This window comes from Cinclus cinclus, chromosome 2, assembly GCF_963662255.1.
Source record: "Cinclus cinclus chromosome 2, bCinCin1.1, whole genome shotgun sequence".
In the NCBI taxonomy this organism is placed as follows: Eukaryota; Metazoa; Chordata; class Aves; order Passeriformes; family Cinclidae; genus Cinclus; species Cinclus cinclus.
Window position 1 is genome coordinate 15,750,752 of NC_085047.1, and position 22,002 is coordinate 15,772,753.

Here is a 22,002-nt window from a genome sequence, read left to right on the forward strand (position 1 = left end):
CACTCCAAAAAGCCACTGAAGTATTGCTGCTGCAGCCAAGGCCAGGGAAGGGAAAAACAAACTTCTTGGCCAAGCTAACAAAAAACGAAGCTAGCCAAGCAAATACCCAGACCACACAGCACGCCGGACACCAGGCAAGTGAGGCTTTGACAAAAGCCCATGGAAAAGCCCAAGGCTCCCCCATCCCACCACCCCTCCCCACCTTAAAAATACAGCACCAATTTTTGGGTATAAAGCAGACGATCAGGGAGGAGGCTAATCATCATAAATAACCCCAAGACAGGTTTCAATTCAGAACCTTCATCTCATGGTAGCATTTATCTTTTCCAGCCCATCCCTCTGCAGAATACATTTTGGCATTTAACTGGCACCAAACACTTCCAGCATCTGACCTGAAGTAAAATATTAAGAATCAGATATGGCCAGGTTTGAAACACCACCAGCATTATTATAGCAGAAACACTCCCTGATGGCATTAACGAGCTCTTTGAAGGAGGCTACCAGCAGGATAATCCACCCATTCCTGCAGACATTGAGCCAGGTGAAGAAAAAAGATGTTTCAGCTTTTCCTAAGGAACTACTGCAAAGTGAGCAATTATCCACCAACAAAATGTGACAATGGCCAAGGGGGATGGTGGGTCAGGGTGAGGGGAGCTCTCATGTGATATTTCACATTTCCTCAGGCAGCAGTAACTAGATGCACATTTTTTGTTGCTGGCATTCAAGAGCCTCCAGAAGAGGGGATTATGTGGTAGGATAAGGCTTGCCTGCCTGTCTGATAAAGCCTAGCTGGAGATAAGGGCTCCTTACATGTCTAATTTTAAAACTGGCCCTATCATCCTTTGCTTCTCTTGGTTCAGAGCCAGCTGGTGATACCTAGGTAGCAAAAGAAACTGGGTAAAAGCTAAGAAATTTGCTGATAGGGACTGAGAATCCACCTCCTCCTTTCTACCCAGCCATGAAATGAGCCCCCAAAACTTGAAGTATATTGAGATGCCATGCTCTTCCACTTGAACAGCCACCAGAGTCAGAAAACTGTCTTTGTAGTACAGATGCCAGGCACTTGGGACTCTAGACCTGCCTCTTCCATACACAGCACCAATTTTTGGAAAGATAAGAAGCCTTGCAGAATACACACAAAAGGGATAGGCGGATGGGATCCTACCCAGCCAGCTGCTGATCTGTCCCAGATTCTGGTCATCTATGCCTCAAGACTTCCCTGTTACATTATTTAGTTTTATTTAGATTGCAATAGACCATCCCTTGCCATGGCTTGTGCTACAATACATGAAAGGATACGTCCCGCCCTGGAGCACATAGAGGCTTCTTCCAATCAGGCATTATTTCCATTCAGAGGTAGAGATTAAACTAAGCTTGTCTGTCCAAGCCTCAAGAATTGCCATTGATTTATTTACCCTTGCCTTAAGTGCCATGAAAGGAACCCTAATGTATCCTTCCCAGGAAAAGTCATCTCCCTGTCCTGACCAGCTTCAGATACAGAAAGGTTCATCCCATCATCTCCATCCTCACACTTGTAACACTCAGAGGTATCACATCACTCCTGAATATTATTGCATTGAAACAGGGAAGAGGGTGAGCTACTGCAAACCTGTACTGCCCTAGTGATAGAAAACCCTGATTTACACCAAAGAGACAACTGTCACCTGCTTTAAAGTGTGGTTTTGAGAACAGAGCTCTGACTCTTCTACATGGCTTGCTTTTAAGCTGCATTTTTTACCAACAGTGGTCAGGGAGAGGGAGAAGGGAGAGGAGGGAAGAAGAGAGGGAAATGAAAAGGAAAAAGGAGAAAGGAAATGGAGAAGGAAAGGTAGAGAGGAAGAAGGAAATGGAGAAGGAAAGGTAGAGAGGAAGAAGGAGAAGGAGGGGAAGGGGAAGGAGAAGGAGAAGGAGAAGGAGAAGGAGAAGGAGAAGGAGAAGGAGAAGGAGAAGGAGAAGGAGAAGGAGAAGGAGAAGGAGAAGGAGAAGGAGAAGGAGAAGGAGAAGGAGAAGGAGAAGGAGAAGGAGAAGGAGACAAGAACTCACAGTTAGTAAAGGTATGGTAAAGCAGGAAGATAGTAATACTCCATATGGCTCAGTTTGGAGAAGCCAGCAAGGACCCTGCTGTATATAAATCTCACCATGCCTGCCTCCTCATGCTTTGATCATCAAGTATGATTGCGAAAACATGCAAGCCACAAACTCCAACTTCCTGGCAATTTCGCATACCCCATTAACACCAGGTCCTGAAACTCAGATAATCCCTCAGTTGGAAGCAAAAGGAATGGAGGAAAACATTTAACCATCAGAAGGTGCCAGGAAAGCCCCATGGGGCATGCCACCCCAGGCTCACCATGTGGAAAGAGAAGGAGAAGTGAACTGGAGAGGAGATGGAGCACAGAGCAAGTGAAGGCAGCAAAGAGGATCTGGGTGACCCCAGATTGTGAAAGGTGATGGGATAGAAATATTGAAATTCCTACAGAAATCAGTAATATGTAAGAGATCCTGATCAGGCTGATGTGTCACCCCTGCCAGCTATTATGTGATGGCTGGTGGGACACCAAGCACATATTGAACAGTCTGGCACATTCATGGTCCAGGGGATCATTTGGTACATCACCTGCATGTACCTGCATACTGGGGTTTAGAAAGCCATGGCTTCTCCAATGGGATGCAATCCTAGCTCCATCAACTTGGGTCCAGGCTTAGTTGGGTCTACAGGAGCAATGTTTTGTAGCTTCCAAAATTTTAATTGCCTAGTTTTGGATTTCATCAGGATCCTGCTATGACCCCTGGCAGCAGCCAAGGCTTCAGCTTTGAATCACACCAACAGGGCAGCACTTAATGATGCAGTGGAGATCCCAAAACTGACTGTCCCAAAACCATGTGTTATGAATTTGATCACCAGCATAACTGTTTGCCATTCCTGCAGGAAGGGCTTTTATCCCCAGGTCTTCTGCCCCCAAAAGACCTTTACAAACACACTCACACAATTTCAGCAGAAACTGGATCAAAAGCAACATAAAAAAAGCAGTCATATATCCACATGAGTAAAGGAACACAAAGTAATACACAAGAGCAGCAGAAACTCATTGATCTGGAATGGTTTCATTTATAACTTTCCCATGCAAGCCTTCAAAAGAAAACCAGATTGCAAAGAATCGTGTCACGCTGACAAGTACCTAAAATGTGTCTGCTTCTCCAAATGATCCATCCAACTTAGTTTGGAAAAAAAAAAGAAATATCAGGGTACTTTAGGAGCAGTTATGCCACAATTTTCCACCACTATTTTGGCACTAACTCAAGGCTTGTCTTCTGATGGCTTCAAAACTTCCATTTTAACCTTTGAAAAGCAGCCCCGATGCATACTGCCAGCTCACATGGCCCTTTGAAAAGTTGGCCTCAGACTGGTCCTTCAGAGTATTTCCAGGGGGAAATACATTTCACCTCCTCTCATTCTTGCTGTATGGTTCTTTATTTCTTAGTTTGGTCTCCTCTCCAGATTTGCTGTGCTCTGTACAACAGAAAGCTGCCTTTGACTGATGAACAAAGTGACATTTGTGCATGAGAAAAAAAAAACCCTTTTGGGTTGTTTTGTGGTCAAGGAGGCTACAGGAGTCCAAAACTAGCTATTGATTAATATGATGGAGTCAAACCCAGAGTCCTTTCAAATCCCCCTGGTTTTCCATTACATTCCTTAATGAACCCACAGGATGGTCATTTTCTCCCTGTCATGCTTTCATTTGAAGACCTCCTAAGACAATTTGGGGAGGGGGAAGGAGGAGGGAAATGGTTTAGGGTTTTTTTGGTATGGGGGTTTCTTTTTGGTTGGCATCCCCACATGTCATCTTTCAGTCAATGTGAACCAACACAAGTCCCCAGTCCTCCACTCCAATACTACCTGGATCCAGCTTCTGGAGTCTAATGCAGCACTAACAACAAGGACTGAAAGCTGAAATCCTTTCACCCAAAGCAAACACAGCCTGGCACAGATTTTGTCATGAATGCCATAGATCTGCAGATTTTCATGCAGAGATGAAAAGAAGGCTTCTTTCCTCACCAGCTGCAGAGCCTTTTCATGGTCAGCACTGGATCTGCTCAGAAGGGTTAACAGTGCTGAGTGGAACCATGGTCATGGTCACATTTGTCTTTATAACGCTTAAAAAACAATAAAGTCTGTCTTTCCTTCTGTAGCCTGGACCTTGGAGCACTCAATGCCAAGCTGCAACAGGAAAGAAGAGAAGACATGGGATAATTGGACCATACACAAAAAAAAAAAATTAAAAATTACTGCTTTCAAACCCAGCACGGATATGGGGAGGCAATGGGATCTGGTCTCTGAAAGGATCATTCATGGTGGGTCCAATTCCATGTTTCCACACATAAGGAGCTTGATCGGTTTCCCAGTCATTGCCTTTATTGTGTTCATCTTTTTCAAAAGCTTTGACAAGACAAGCTGAAAAGAATCCCCCAAAAACACCTTGGAGAACAAACCCTTGCTTTTAAAATAAGATGAACGGAAAATCAACTGTGAGTAGCAATTCTGCCTCAGCAAAATGAATGGATCAAAATTCTCCAAGGTCTTTTCCAGCTCTTACTCCTGGGAGACTTGAGCCTAGGCCCCAGATGCTCTTAATATGTCCCATGCCATGGAGTCACATACATTTACCCTGGCTGAAGGTTTGGACCTTGTGTTGGAGAGCTGGCTGAGAAACGTGTCCTTTAAAGCACTTCACAACTTGTTGGTGTCACCACAGATGAGTGGGTCACAGTCATCCCTTGCTTTTTGGGATGGTGAGGTTCCCCCCCATTTTATAGTCCTCATTGAAATTTTTCTGTGTCTTTCTCAGTCTTTTTTTTTTTTTCTGGGGTAAGTGTTGATGGTGCATGTGTGAGGCCTACAACAGCAGCAGGAAGGGTATTACACCTTGTGCATTGACTTGCAGTGGAAATTTCCGTAGCTATCCCTAAAGTTGAAGGGATAGGAAAGTCAAATATGAACAGCAATATATAAGGGAGACAATCTTGACAATCAGACCACCCCAAAATTTTGTAATGTGAGTTGTGAAAATCTATTGCATAAATAAATGCTGCAATCCTCCTTTTTATAAGGAAATTGAACAAAGTGAAGCTTTTGAGATACTCACCAACTAAAAAATCTGCCTGAGGTGCTGCAAAGATGGCATGGGTTTCTTTCTCTTCCTACCTCTGCTCCCGATTCTTTCTGTGCCAGGCATTGCGCCACTAAGCATCTCCTCAATCCTCTGAGTGTGACTTTGCTGTAGGACCAGGGGTGCACTACTAGCCCCTCACATCCCAGTGTCAGTCATCCCATGTGCAAACCCTAAATGTTATCCCCAAGAGCAGTCATTGAAGCCAGATTCAAGACACGCCTTAAGACAGTGACAACAATGAAGGGGGTTCCAGATGGTTTACTGAATTGGAAATACTCCAGAGGTGCATCCTCAGACAAGGTGCTCTGGCTGACCCCCTTCACCTGAACTCCCAGATACCTACACACATCTTTGTTTATATTTCCCCTGATTTCTATCTCAGCTCAGTACCTATGCCAATAGGACTCATCCTCTTCCTTTGAAATCTCAAAGGGGACAAGTCTTGATTTATATGGGTGATGTTGAAAGGCACCAAAAAGAAGATCGTCATTTGGGTATTCTGAAACATTCCAGAACCCCACAGCCTAAATCGATCAAAAATTTACAGTGGTTGTACCAAAGAGGGCGCTTGGTTGGAGTTGCATGCCTCTGACTTGTACTGAATGCAGCCAGGGAGGGAAGAAGGACTCATCACGTGCTTACACTGATATTTGTTCCCAACCTGAGGAGTTTCCTGACTTTTGTGCTACACTCACCTACCCCTACTCATGCCAGATCGAGCTGTTTTGTATCAAGATCCCCAAATCTAAGGCCTTCTCTAGGTCACCAGGTTAAAATGTGTATTTCACTACAACAGGGCATGGGGATGCTCAAAGCAGGGATTTATCTTGGTCTTGTCAGAGGAAATAAACCAGCTTCAAGGTATTTTAATGTGTGTCCATCTATATTCACATATTCCTGTGCAAACACAGGAAAGAGCTGCAGCCCACACCTAAGCACAGTCCAATGAACACACAAACTCTGGTGTGTAAATTGGTCATATATGTAAGACATATTATTTCCTCACAGATAAATTAATTTTGACTTTCTGCTAACTGCTGAATGCTTTCTTGTTTTTGAGAAAGAGTTAGGACTTTATTTTATCCTGATGAAGAATATTAAACAAGGACATAGGTGGTGAATATTTTTCTCAAAAAATTTCCAGGCAAATGTCTCAAGCTTGTCCTCTGCACAAAGATTAGAAAAATGGGCTCATTCTGTTTCCTTTCCAGCTCTTATTGTTGTACTTCTGTTTGTGCTCTGCAGCCTCTAAGCACCAACAGGATAGAAGAGAATGATGCCAAAAGATGTGGAAGATGAAAGAAATAATCCATGGATGAGGGCATTAGAAATGATGAGTTCCTTCCTGGCAAGTGTTTATTATCTTGACGCTAAGTTTGTGGACCTGGGAGGATGTAGATGGGCAATTCAGTGCCCAGTCCAGCCATCAGGTCAGCCAGGTGCTTTGAAGTGGGGACAACAATTTACCCTCCACCCAAAAGCTGTGTGGACTGAGCTCTGCTCTGAGCTGGGCACAGACAGAGCCCTCCTTCACATTTCAATCCATCCTACCCCAGCAGGACCCTGTTTTGACCTCCTGACAGTGCCATGCAAACTGAGCTAAAGTGAGAGGGGCTGCCAGGAATGGATCAAAGCCTTGAGTAAATCCATGTCCTGTCTCAGACTCTGGCAAAGAACAATGTGTTGGGAAAACTGCAAAAAAACCAGAACAAGCAAATGTGGTTCAATAGCAGGAATCTCTTTCTAGCTTCCAGCAAATATTGACTTAAACTCCCAGAGCAGACATGGACAAATATTGCCTCATCAGACCTTTTGGGGACATTAAAAATGTCTTGTCAATGGAAAAAAAAAAACTACTCCTTTTTGTTTGTTTCTATTCAACCGTTCGGAGTTTTTCTGAAAGGAAAGCTCAAGTATTTTAATTTTTGGTCTCTCTTTTCAGAAATCCTTCTACCTCCCTCAGAGAAAAAGCATGACACATTAAAAAGAAAAGAGTAAAAAAGGAGTAAAATTGGAGTTTTGCATCAGATTTGTACTGGAGGCAAGATTCATCTCCCTTCAGCATCTCAGTTTTTCTTTTTATTGTAAAAGCAAATTATTTTATTTCCTGATGCTCTTGTTATATGCATAAACATGCACTGCCATGCATCATGGCATATTATTATAGTATGTTGTATTTTTTCTTGAGGCTGATAATCTCCTAAATAGCCAGTTCTGACATTTAAACATTTGTGGAAAAAAAAACAGAGAAAATCTGTCCAAAACTGAAGCTGGCTGAATAAACAGAGCAAGGCAAAAAAATCTTGAGGTGCAACAAAGACAAGACTGAAATAGAGAGAGGAGTTAAGTGGGTTTAACCAATAACTTATACATCTGTGTCAACCACATATAACACCAGAACGTTCAACTGCAGAAGAGTTAGCAATACACACCTGTGGCTGGCAAAGCCATCATCTTACCGCTATTCAGTTCTCATATCCCTCAGCTAGGAAATTCATTTAGCCTCTTTTTTAAATTCCCTGTATTCACCCTTGTCTGTGAATGCCAGGCAAGGCAAGTGTCAACTTCTGCCCCATCCCTTGCTCCATAATATACTTCTTCTCTCCTTCAGATAAATTACCCTCCACAGGATGTTGTGATGTGTGTGTCAGTCCTATGTCAACCTGCATATCTGTATCCAAAAATTACCACAGGATCACAGTATTGTTTGCTGGGAAATTAATCTCCAGTCCACTTTCTGGTAGGTCAGAAAATCACAGCCTTCGCCTATCCCTGTAGAGACAGTGAGATGACACTAAAACACTGGGAGAGCTGGGGCTGCTCTGCCTGGAGAAGAGATGGTCCCAGGCAGACCTTAGAAACCCTGCCAGTGCCTAAAGGGGCTCCAAGACAGCTGGAGAGGGACTCTGGACAAGGGCTTGGAGTGACAGGACAAGAGAGAATGGCTTCCTGCTGCCAGAGTGCAGGGTTAGGTGGAATATTGGGAAGAAATTCCTGGCTGTGAGCGTAGTGAGGCCCAGGCACAGGTTTCCCAGAGAAGCTGTGGCTGTTCCATCCCCGGAAGTGTTCAAGGCCAGGATGGATGTGGCATGCAGCAACCTAGGATAGTGAAAGGTGTCCCTGCCATGGGCAGGGAAGTTGAAACAAGACGCTGTTGAAGATCTCTTTGTACCCAAACCATTTGCTGGTTCCATGGAAACAGCGTTGCTCCCTTTCCCTCCAACACATTGCTGCTGGTTGTCCCCAGAAGTCAGGGGATTGGGCTACTGCATAGATGGAGGTACTGGTGAGTGATGGTCCTGGGTGAAGAAAGGCTACAGCACTGTCACTGCTCAGTGCACAGAGGGAGGCACATGTCTTCTAAACCATGCACTTCTCCAGGAGAGGATGGACAGGGTGATGAAGCAGAGACCATACACACGACACCCAGATATGAGCAGTCAGGTAACCTTGCAGGCACATCTCTGCAGTGGTGAACCACAGAGGTTCTCCACATCTGCTACCCCATTTGAGGCACAAAGCAGGACAGAAATCTTCACACCAGCTCTGCTGTAAGGGCAGCTCTTGATAGGCTGGGTTTGTGGCAGGAATAACTTCCCTTACACACCAATCTGCTACTCATTAGCAGGTAAGATTTCTATTACACCAGGTCTTCTGCAGGTTTGGAACGGGAGCAACAAAATTATGTGGTGGTTATACTCTGCTAGGAAATGCTCAGAGTTGAACAAAGTGTGTTGATTAACTTGAAGGAAAAATTACTTAGTTGCAAAGAGGGTGGTAAAATAGTTATCAGACCTTTTTGGGGGCATTAAAAACATCTTTTCAATGGAAAAACAAAATCTACTCTTTTTTGTTTGCTTCTATTCAACTGTTCTGAATTTTTCTCTTCTGATTTCCTATTAGGAAAAAAAAGATAAGAGTTTATCACTGGTGGGAAATGGAAAGCTTGATAGCTTCATGGAGAAAGAAAGGGTCTTTTATTTCTTAGTGAAAAAACAGTGTGAAGAAGAGAGAGAACAGAAAAGAGAAACTCATCATATGTCTTCTGACCTCCCAGACTTCAGTCATACTCTGGGTTTCCCCTATGGAATAAGTCTCACATCCAATCCCAAACTGGCACAAAACAACAACCAAAACAGAGAAAGTCTAATGCATTTTAGTTGTGTTTTAGATTACCTTTGAGCATTGCTATCTTGATTGTGTGTCTTCTGACATTTCCCAGGCTAGTTACTTATTTAAATTATTGTATTTATATGGAGGGTTTTTCCAACACTATTTGAAGACCCTCTCACAAGGATCCCAGGTAGCTGCCAAGGGTCTGGGGAAGAAATTACACCCGCCTGCTGCCTCCTGTGTCTTTATTTATGGTAAACTTTGAGGAGCTGAGCTGAAACCAAGCACCAGGCTGATACCTGACACCATCACTGTGCCAGATTCTGCCTGATTTACACTGAGGAACAAAGCCAAATGGAAATACAACTGTATGAGGAGAAGGAGTTGGAACTGCAGAATATGGATGTATGCAATCAGCCAGTATGTGAGTGGAGGTAATCCATTTCAGAGCAGTAATTTTGCTCCTTCTGTACTTTTTTTTATGTTGACAGAAAAACATCCAGTAGCTGCTACCTGCTGCTAAAACCTTCACATTCTTGCTGTCATGGAAGCAACTTAGTCTGGGGCAAGAAAGGTCAAAATGCTGCTTGGATTTGCATCCAAAATCTCCCATGAATTGGACCCATCCCAGCAAGGGATAGGGCTTGACATTGTACGAAAAACCCCAAAGATGAGCAAAAGGAGAACTGAAGTGGTTTTTCCTTTCACGAGCTCCAGGCTAAGAAATAACAAAACAATGATAAGATTGTCACCAGCTGGGTCATCTATATGCATCTATCCACTCTTTGAAGGAACCATGCAAAAAGAAAGGGTGGATTTGGTCTGCTGGTGTTGGCCAAGTGTAGCATCTGATCTTAAAAGTTTAATATCTGATATGCCCTTAATAAGAGGATTTTATATTAAACAGGCTAAATAATTTTATATTAAAATTTGGGGCATAGGAGTTGGACCTGGAGCTTGCTCTCTCTGCTTCATGCATTGCCCCAGAATTGCAGTGACTCTGGGAATGGTGAGCTGATAGGTTTGAGTTGCACCAAAAGAGAGGTGGCCAGAAGGTCAAAGAAGGTGAATTTTTCCCTTTACCCTGCAAGAGGAAGAAAGCTGGCAGGAACTGCAAACCACATTGACAAAAGGACTTCTGAGGCACCACAAGGAGTTGTCTGGGTCACAACAGGCTCTACCAGGTCCTGCATTATCCATCAGCACTGCAGGAGGTCTGGGTTCCTGGTGTGTTGGCATGAAATGTCAGACTGCATTCAGGACGAGATGGCCCAAAGCATGGCACAGCAGTGCTGCCAGGACCACGAGGTGTACTGACTTCATCTCCAGATTAGTTAATGTGCCGTGAAATGCCTGGTGGCAGTGCTGAATGATGATCCTCAGCAGAGAAAATTTGATATTCAGTAGGTGAAAACACTGATTTCAGCTTGGCTGAGATTTGCCATGCACAGTCCCAAATATGTCTATAATATAAAAGCAAATAGCAAGGGGAAAAAAAACCCCAGACCACTTGCCCACCACTCCTGCAGCCCCCTCTACAGTCACCTTAGTTCATCTCAGAGGGAGGTCGTTCAAGCCTGCCTTTCATTATAAAAATGATTAATCTCCATTCTTGCAAAGAACAAAGGGGGCTACAAGGGGCTTTGCATCAAGCAAGGAAAATCAAGGAAAAAAAGAAAAAGAGTAATATTTAATTTTATTCATCATCAGTCATAGGCTACTAGTTTTTGATAGAAGAGCTAACAGCAGCTGTGCCAGACCCAGAAGGGACTTGCTGCAAACACAGCTTCTTAGAAATGACCAGGGAGCTGTGAAAACTCACCTCCTTTGAAATCAGTATGAAACAGTTTGATTTTTCGCTCCATTTAATACAGGCTCAGCAGGAGCTGGAGATGGGTGCCAAAGTGTAGCCAAGCAAAAATCACTCAGATGAGCCTTCCCAACATCTCTGCTCCTTGCTAGTGCATTTGGTTACAGAAGCGTGAATTCCTTGTTCTTGTGCCAAACATATTGCTATGGGATGAGTGATTCTGCCTCTATAAATTGAGTCATCACTGGAGTTAGGCAGACACTAACACAACAGAGTATTGCATACAGTCCTCCCAGTCCTTCCCACTCTGGTATCTCCGTAGTGATCTTGTTAATAATACTGTTCAAAGCACTTTAATTTTAAACATTGTCCAGGATTTAAAAAAAAAAATAAAATTCCCAAAATAATATTTTCAGAGCTGTGGAGTTGATCTTTCTGAAGTCCATCTCTTTGCTCTGAGAAACATGTTTTTGCAGATTTCAAAGTTGGTGCTTGAAAGAAATTGATTGACATGCTCAAGGTTCTCCATGAAGAGAAACTAGTTGGGTAATAGCAGTTATGGTTCATTTTCTGGAACTTGAAAAATTAGTTAAATAAGTAGGAGGGTTTTTTTCCTGTGATATTAAAGCCATGTGTAATAATAAACAGCATGACTAAAGAATAATTTTTCCAGCACCTCTGTTGTATCATATCAGATCTTTTAAAATATTTTTCATTTCTATCTTACATTACATCTGAGGAAGAAAAAATATGCCAGATCCTAATTTCCACTCTTAAAAGCTGTTCTGCTTTAATCAAATTAAGCTAATTCATAATAACATGGTACCTCACATTTCTTTTCTCAATGCAGAAACCTAAATCCCTTTCTGCTTGCCTTTCTAAAAAGAGTTCAAATTATTTTCTGAGAAAAAGCAATCCATAAATACACATTAGTTATGGAAGAAATTTTATCTCTTCATCTGAGCAAATATGAATAAAAATTACAAATAAAATACTATTATTGTAATGGCTTCAATGATCAAAGAACTGGGGAAAGAAGAAGGACAGGTGAAGATTTCAGTCATAGTTTTGTGGGAATATCATACACTGCTTTTCCTCTGGGCAAGGATTTTCATTAGAGTATGTCCTTGTACTAATTGTAATAGGACTTTTCTCTCATCTATCTCATGAATATGTCATGATGGCCATTTCAAAGGCAGACAGTATTTTGGCAAAAAAAGAAAAAAAAACTTGGCAACAGGGAGAGACTAAAGACCACTCACTGTTATATGATAGTGATGTGAATTTGAATGTAACAGAGATGAAACTGTCCATGTACACATGTCTATGTCCATACATGCACTCCATGTATGTAAAGGACATAATTTCTTCCCAATAAATGGATTTAGGTAACATACTAGAATCTGCAACTAACTATATGCCTTTTTTGTAGCTAATGCCACATCTGTAAGATAGATGACTGTGTGCCACAGCTGGGAGAAACTCTAAGACCAACCAGAGAAAATAGGCTACAGCAAATGCATTCGGAATGAAATGCAGAGAAACCTAACAGGTTGTAAGGCAGGGAAAAAAAAAAAAAAGGAAAAAATATACACCTTTGGGTTATATAAAGAATGAATTGTCCCCAAAGATTTGTGTTCATTTCTTTGGCAAGATGCTTTCTCTGATCAGCCCAGAGACCAATGGAATGTCTTGATGGAATGTCCATTTGTGCCCTGAGGATTCAGGACTTCAAGCTGCTCCCAATGGTAAACCATTCCTCACTCTGTCTATATTCCAACTTAAATCTGGTGAGTAGAACAGGAGTTGAAAATCCACATCTCAACTAGTACTCCCCTTCCTATCAACTGCTTTGTTTTCATGCGATATTGCTGTCATTTTTGGACACAGCATATTTCCTGCTAAGACTCGTTTCCACTATAATTTATAGTCTTATTTCTACAGCGGATTGAAGGTTCTTCAGATTGCAATTGAAAATATGCTGTTTGTCGTGCTCATTGGTCATCTGTCTGAGACATGGTGAGCTCATCTATCCAGGAGATTATTAACATTCTATCTGTCTGTCTGTCTGTCTATCTATCTATCTATCCATCTATCTGTTATATCTATCTATCTATGTGAGCTCATCTATCCAGGAGAATGCCTCGATTAACGCAGGAGCTGTACACAAACCACTTGTGATACTCCTTGCTGGTGGATGGTAATTTTCACACAAGAGGTATCACACCCTTCTCCTGTCAGGAGGCTGCTCCACCAGAAGTCAGGGGAAAAGGTGCTCAAATCGGATTTCACAGGGATGGGATGATCTGGGAGATGTCTGCAGTTGGCATATGATCATGGTTGTGTTTTTTTCCATTTGTAGGCCATTATCTATGCTACAACTAAGGCCACTGTGACTGTTACTAAGTTTCTAGAATGAGTAGATTGGGTGAGGAATTCAGTGTTTGTAAACGTCTCTTTCAGTGTGTGCAGGTGGCTATCTAACTACCACAGCCTAAACTGGGGTTTCACTAATGATGGCTCACTTGTTGTGGGGCAGGAATGCAGAGGGGTGTTTTCTGCCAACACTTATTCAGGCCTACCCTGACAACTTTTGAAGGGTTTCAATTCCCTCTAAATGCTAAAGATACCACACCCTTGCTGATGTTTTTGCTAAGTTTATTCAATACAGTCCATTCAACACTTAAAAGACAGGATGAGTTTGTTTCAAAATCTGCCCCAGAGACTAGGAATGCTGCCCAGAAACCTGCTACAGAGGCTGTAGACACTGCACAGCAGTACCATAGAACCCACAGATATTACATCCATCCAGGTTCCAGCTAAACCACAAGGGCAGCCACAGCCAGAAGCAGTCACCCCTGTGCAGAGGAAGTATAAAACCAAGCAGGTACAGGGACTCTCACAACTAACAGAGGAGCCAGAGCCCAAGATCATCACTGAGTCCCTGTCATTTGACAGTCTCTGCAGTCTGTGAAAAGATGTTACATGACAGGTGGCCAAGGCTACTCTGGCCTGATTGACTCGAATCTGGGACCTTATGGGCGCAGGTGTACAACTTGATGGTACCAAAGCAAGGTTTTGGGGTCCTTCACCCTGGAGGTGGGTATCAAGAAGGCATTTCTGAGAGAGCCAGGACCCTTTGTCTCCAGGAGCAGCTCCTAACAAATATAAGAGAGAGGTTTAGACAGATACATATTTGAACTTACAAGGAAAAGCCTAAATTTTAATTTGATTTATGCCTGTAACAACATTTATGTTTATACTAATAAATATAACACATATATGGTAATCCCATATAGTGCAATTATCCACTCTGAGCTGAAAATAGCCCAGCTAACCCCTGATAAAATCCTGTGCACAGAGCCTGACAACATCATCTCCTGTTACTTGTCTTTATCCAAAACACTAACAAAAGTGTCCAAGGAATGGAAAATGAGGTCTCTTGTACAAGACCTTTCAGAGTGCATTTGATAGAACAACAAATATTGTTTGGGGCTGAATTTCCTTCCAAGTGCCCATGAAATCCGTGTGTCCATCAGTGCTCATGTATCTGTCACCTCAGATTAGCAAAAATTCTGTATTATTCTTTAAAAGGCAGCGTTGACTTATTTTCTGTGTAATTTATCATTTTAGTCTAGGACACAGACTTCTACTGATGCAGCCTTGTAGGCAGATGAAATACAGCCTTGAATGCTAACACATACCACTGCCAGTCCAAGTGGTGTATCCCCAGCAAGAAGAAAGAAAATTCCTCTAAAGAATTCCTCTAAAGAAAAATTAACTTCACCAAAAATCCTGTCATTTTCCCAAAGGTGGTTTCAGAAATGGAAATCTAATTTTTGATGCTTTTTCCATTTAATCAACAGCTCAGAGTTGGCAGTCAGGAAATCTGGAGTTAATTCCCAAGCCCATTATGGGGTCCCAGTATAGCTGGGAACACATATCTGCCAAATGGTGTAGAGATACCAGGTCGGTTGATGTCTACTGAGCTGGAAGTGAGCCGGATGCTGCATAAATGTCTTTCTGTGTGGTTCTTCTGGGTCAAGTGCCCAAATATTTTTAATTTCCACATGACCTTTATTTTTCAAAGTTTTTCAAAATGTGCCAGAACAAGCTCCCAGAATGGGGTTAATAAGATATACACACTGCTTAAAATGCAAAAAAGATGCCTCATGGAATTATCGAAAGTACCAAGACACGTAAATCCCACCATCTTAAGAGACTGGAGTGTACTCTGTTTGGAAGCTTTTATAAATCCCAGCAGTGTCACTCTGAATTTTTAAGCTTTCATTGCTTTTTCCAGGACAGGGCCTGGTTTCTGCTACATTTTCTGACGGTTTGGGCTTGCTTGCCATTACTGGAAGGTTACCCTGTTAGTTAGACTTTCCTTTCTAGGCTAAGGAGGAGATTGTTTTACACAAAGCCTTTCATCTCCCCTAATATGTGCCATATTATCCTCTTGATTTCTTCCATCTGGGCAAATCTTTTGTTGACCTCACCTGAAATCTAAAACCTTTCAAAATAAGCTCTTCCACTTCTGTTCTCTGATCTAGTAATGTTGGATGTGACTGGAAGGTCAGAAGTCTGAGATTAGTCCTGACCTAACTTTTGGGCTTCACACTGGCAGCAGGTTAGAAGCTTTGAACTTGGCATCCTGACAAATTGTTATTGCTACCTACCAAAAACCAACTCACCCTCGTGTCTGGGGAGAGTGTGAGGCAAAAGAGAGGGGAGATAGACTCCTTCAAAGAGTGAAGCTTTTCCACACAGCATGACATGGAGACAGGAAAGGTTTAATGCAAGCTAAAATCTTGACAGACACTAACTCCTAAAATACATCCCAGAAATGCTCTTAATTGAATCCTAACCAGGTTAGATGATGTAGACAATGAATTTCACTTTAGTTTTTACTTAAAGAGGGTGAGCTGCCAACCTCTCACGAAAACTGAGTAGGGACCAGATTTCTGCACTGATTGGCTCTCACATCATACAAAGTAAAGAATAAATAAAGTCAGGTTAACACAAATATTTAGTATATAAGCCTAGCAGACAAGATCTTCAGGGTCGTCTGATTGCTATCAGAGGCAACTGCTTTGACAAAGAATGTTCAAGCACATCAGTCTCCATCTAAAGAGGAAAATTTTCCTTTAATGTTAACTTTTATCATTCTCTATTTTTAGTCTGGAGAAATGAAGCTACTGCAACCTTCTCTCTGTCAGACTGTGAGAATGTGTGTGCTCATGTCTGTCCATTCCCACTCTAACAGCATTTGACTCTCTTGGCCAAGCTCAACCACTCCTGTGGGAGATTAGAGGCCAAAAAGGCTTTGTTTGGTGTCCTCCTGAGAGCAAGGCTTTCTCACCAGTCAAGCAGAGAGGCAGATCCATAACCACATTGGAAACCAGACAAATACAAATTGGAAATAGAGTCTGCTATTTTAAAAGCACAGCATAAAATGAGAAAGCCTTCAATCAGATTTTGTGTCTTCTTAGGCAGCAGAGTTAGCCTCAAAATACAAATCCAGAGGAAACCTGGCTCCTTTTGATCCAGAACTACCTTTTTCTTAGATTTTAAAGTCATAGTGGGCCATAAGATCATCTAGTCTGAGCTCCATATAATATGGACCATAAAATTGCATGCTCCAATAAGGAAAGTAGTAACTTGTGTTTGGCTGAAACCTGTGTTCCAACAGGCATCTGTTCACAATTTGAAACTATCTGAAGAGAAACACTACTACTTTCATTGGTATTTTTATTTTCAGCACCTAATCATTCCCACTGTTAAAGCTCTTTTTGAAATGAAATGTGTCTGCTTTTGGGTTCCAGTCTTGGACTTCTGATAGACTACAAGGCTCTGTTGCCTCTGGCTCTTTTCTCCCAAGGATGAACTTCCACCCCTTCTGAGCCTCCTCTTGCTCTTCCCTTGGTAAGTGAAGCAGGTGGAAATCTACCATGAGATTTGTTTATTTCTGAACTTTTGGAACTTTTTGTGACTTTTCACTTTTTTTGAAGGGCCTTTCAAAATAGCCTGACATAATAATATCTGGGACAACTTACAAAGTAGACTTTTATTGATGCAGTCAATGGACATGAAGGAAAAGGGTGAGGGGTGAAGAGAAAATAATTGAAACAACCCAGGAGTTTAATTTCTCTGTCTGGTAGGGACATTGGACAGTGTGAAAATGTTGGGGTTTTTTTATATAAGATCATCTCCTCTCCTAAAATTATAAAGCCAGAAACAAGTTTTCAAAGGGAGACAGAGGAAGAAGCTCATTCAGGGCTCAGAAGAGGTTTCCAATCAGGATGGAGAAGGGTTGAGGGCACAGATATGATAATGTGATATTCTCATGGCTTGCTGAGCATACCAATGATGGCTCATATAGTTTCACTTTTGGAGCTCTTCTGGCACAGACTGGGCTGGATCTCTTGCTCTAAAGGATGTCCAAATTCAACTGCAATAGACAGTAGAGGTTATGCACAATCAATCCGATGGAGTTCATGGAAGGTGAAATATAGAACTAGAATATTTGTGCAGACTAAGTTCAGCTCTTCAGGCCCTCACTTCCTGGCCCAGTGGTAACATAGCCCGTAAATCTCTCCTTGCATAGTTTTCATTTTTAATATCTGCTTTAAAACAGGAAACCTACATCTGGTGGAAGAATAAGCCAAGTATAACAATGGCTCATGGGGTGTGGTGGTAAAGCAGCAAAATGTCTCATTGTGGATGAGGAACCATATATCAGAGCCTTCCCCTAGATTCAGGACACTGACCACCCACAAAACCTTCCTCCATCAGAGAGCACCAGCAGATGGATCATGGGATACACAGATCAGTATGAGCACCTTTTGCTCAGGGCCCAGCTCTGGCTTTCAGCATGTGACCCCACCTGCAGCCCAGCCTGTGGGAATATCCCAGCTAATGCCAGAGAGACTGTTCCCAGGAGCTTCTGCATCACAGTCACCAGCAGAAAGCAAGCTGAGCCCTAAAGGGGAAAATGATTAGTCAGAAAGGGAAATCAGTTCAAATAGGTCTAGGGAAGTCTAGACTGCAAAGATGCAGTATGTCCTTTGCTTAACACAGTGGTTTTGTCTCCTTGGTTTGGGAGAATTTCTGCAGCACTGGAGGGAGCAAACAAGGTTGCTAACCTGATAAATACATGTGTTGTGGTTCTTGGGGTGTCTTGTTCAGGCCCAGGAGGTGGACTCAACAATCCTTGTGGGTTCCTTCCAGCTGAGGATAGTCTATGATTGTATGATTTTATCTCTATCTTCCCGAGCATTCTGTTGAGTGAGCAACATACTTTTGCATGGGCAAAGAAAACAGGGACCTACCCAGCACTTTGTGACAGCCTGGTGTTATTGTCTCACTAGGATATAACACAGAAGCGTCCTGCTGCTGTCCTGCAGATCCCTTTTTTTTTTTTTTTTTTTTTTTTACTCCTTCTCCACTTTCTGTTTGTGGGTCTCCTGAGATGAGATTGCCACACATCTCCCTGACTTAAAGCACCGCTGATCCAAAATGAAGAGAAATTTGGATTTTTTGGGACTTTGGCCAACAAACTCTTCCAAGTGCTATGGCACTGATCTATGTGAAGTGTGTAAAACAGCACTAACAAGGAGAGGAAGACCATTCAATCATTATTATAGAATCCATAAATCACTATCCAGAGGGTGAAAATTGAGTAGCAATTCTATGGCTATAAAATCCACACACTATGCTAGGCTGAGAAAACAGCAACATTGGAAATAGCAGATTTTCAGAGCCCAAAAGAAACTCAGTGCCTTTCTGAAGGGATTAAAGTGTCTGTAAATCATCTTTGGCAACTTTAGCAAGCTTCCTTTCACCCCTCAGGGAAAGAAAGAGGCAAGTTTTCCCCATTGTGTTCCCCCATTCCTGCCAGCTCCTCCTCATGAAATAAAAGTGAGAGTCAATGAAAACAGGAATTTGCTTCCATCTTGCACATGTCCAGGCCACCATTATCAGTGTAAATAAATTTCTCTCCTGATCCCTCAGTCACAGAGCCACACTATCTTCTTGGGCATCCCTAGCTTTGCTGCATTTATTGTTGTTGGGAGTTTAGGATTTTTCCTTATGTTTTTATTTTCTCTTAGGTAATTTTCCATTTTTTGTTGTTAAGACACAGTAAGGATTGATTACTTAAGAGAGATAAAAGGAGTTGCCAAGCTCAGGGGAGGAGGGCATCTGGCTGCACCTCTCTCAACTGAGGGTTTCTCTTGGAGGGGCAGAGATACCACAAGAATTGGGCTGAGGAAAAAAAAAGAAAAGGGGGGGGGGGCACTGGGGCAGCTGCTAGTTCTCTCTTGCTCTCGGCTTCAGAAGAGGATGGTTGAGCTGCTTGGAGAAGGGACGGGATGGGACAAGGCAAGGAAGGAAGGGCTGCCAGTGAAATAGGGAAGGCTAACAGGTATGAAAACCTACAGCATCCCAAGCTGGGGCACAGGTTTCATGGTTTCTCTGTCTATGGCAGGTCAGTCGTTTTAGTTGACTGGTGCTCTACTTTGTTAAGGTTGATCCCTGAGATGTGGATTAGGTAATGGTTTATAAACTTTTCACTTCTGAGTCACTGTGTACGGAGTCCACAAAAGACACAAAGGCCTTCAGCTGTTCCTAGATATATGTGCTGTAGAAACATCCAAACCGCGTGAAAAAAGCAGCTGTAGACTGTGCTACTGGAACACAAAAGTATTTAACCATTTATGATTTATGCCAAAATATAGTGGCATAAAATAGGACCATCCCATTTTAAGCAGCTGCACTTAGCAAGCCAGTTCCCTGAGAGCAGATGACATTAAACCATGGCTCTCTCCCATGCAAGCTGTTTTGTGAGCCCACTGTGACACCAAAATCTATCTCAGTTTCAAGCCCTGGCATGAACATTATGTCAACCAGCTCTGACCCAGTTCATGCTCATATACTTCCAGCAAGACATGCTGGCACTTTACCACATATTTCATGGTATGCTTTTATTAGTCCGGGCATGTGCATACATTCTGGGTTTTTTGGGTTTGGTTGTTTTTTTGGGTTTTTGGTTTTTTTTAACTGCAGGTCATACATGGTTTTGAACATGAAAGGGAGGGATTTCTTCGCTTTACAGGTCTGGATTTCATCCTCTGGTTTTAGGGTTGTATCTCTTAATGAAAACAAAATGCTGGAGTCCAATCTGTCAAATTAAAGCAAAGATTTACCACAGGAAAATATGCTTACAAAGTAAATATAAATTAATTTAATTGGTTCCTATTATCACATCTATTGGAGCCCACAAGTATAATCTGGTGCTGAAATAATTAATTGTGTGTGAAGTAGCTACTGTGCCAAAACTTAATTGTAGGAGGTAAAACTCCCAGACTTTTTGGCCTGACTTTTACCTGCAGCATCTTGGCTTTGTTATTTTGTAGAAGGGAATGAATTGAGTGCCAAGCTCTGCGAGCAAATGCTCAGACAAATACTTCATTTTGTGTTTTTGTGACTAGGTGGTTACAACTACAGTCGTTTTCCCACCCAGGTTAGCTCAAAACTGCTTTCAGAAGGGAAGTCAGCAGATAGGTTTAGCACTGCTGGGATTGCAGGCACTGATTTTTGTGGTTTTCTTAATATAGTCTCAGTTTTAATTGCTCTGATTATTTTCCCCTCCCTGCTCTAGCTGTACAATAAAGGAGCTTTGTCTGGTTGTTTGCTGAGGGGATGGGGAACAGTGGTGGGTAGAGGATGCAGTGTTGCTACAGGTCTCAGCAGCAGCATTGAGACAGCCACCACTCATGGTCTTTCATTTCATTTTGCCAGAGCAGTCACTCATGCAAAATGGGAATTAGCTCAGGAAGCCCATCTGGATTAAAATAACCCAGGCTCAAGTACTAAAGAGATTTTGAGATCCTGACATGTCCTGAGAGGATGTTCACCTACTGCAACTGAAGAAAACAGATGATGCTTCTTCCCACCTCCTGTACTTTTGGGATGCTGGGTGTTTCATCCCATGCATCTCTCCAGCCTCCCATCACACTTTCCAGCTATTGTCATCTGCCACTTCAGGCAAGTCCCTCCTTCCTTGATGGCAGCATCCACAAGTAGAGCTGGGCACTGCTCTCCCATTCATCACTTCCTTCATCTTGAAGCATCTCAGAACAAGAGGAGTCCCATGAGGTTCACAAGCCAAACTCTTCCCTGAACTGGATAAAGATGGAGCCCAGCTTGGGAATTCACCCTACACTTAAGCATTTGCTTTTTCTCTACTGTGTCTATCCCAGGAAAGCAGAGGTGAGGCTGGAATGGTGCTTGGCAAGAAGTGCTACATGGCCATTCCAGAGGCCAGGTTGTACTTAGGGTGCAGGAGCTAAAATCAGCTCCAAGCACACTTTCTGTCCCCTCCCCTGCACCTCATGCTTACTGGGTCTCATAATCAGCTTGTGGCCATGTGGCTTTTGGGGACTGCTTCAAGACACACACAAAAATTTTAGAGCAGTGAGACAGCACCAAAAATACAAGGGCTTTGGGGTGATTGCTGCCCACGCAAATTCCTGATCAAGATTAGAAACAGACTGATAGAGACAAGTCTTTACATGCCAGGACACCAGTTCTGTTTCCTGGAGTCTGCAGTAAAATCTGCTAAGACAAAAGAAGTGCTGCTATCACTAGAGCTAACAAAAATGCAGATTTAAAAAAAAAAAAAAGGAGAAAGGAGCTTTCTGAGCAAGAGTCCAACCCCTAATAGGAACAGCCTGATCACTATTTTCCAATCTTTCCTCAAGGGAAAGCAGAGACTGACCCTTATCTTATAGACTTTTGAAGTACCATCAGTTTCTGGTTTTCATTAAAAACTTAGTTTATTTAAAATTGTTAAAGTTTTGGTTTGTGAAACTTATTTCTTTCCACCTCTCCTTTTCTCTATAAATA

General features: G+C 42.4%; 1 non-coding gene across 1 annotated transcript; it reads left to right on the plus strand.

Annotated features, from left to right (window-relative positions):
* The first annotated feature begins 10,100 nt into the window (after positions 1-10,100).
* Positions 10,101-10,304, plus strand: LOC134041474 (U2 spliceosomal RNA). The gene has a single exon (XR_009933016.1). It is a non-coding gene; the product is annotated as a U2 spliceosomal RNA (small nuclear RNA).
* The last annotated feature ends 11,698 nt before the right edge of the window (positions 10,305-22,002 follow it).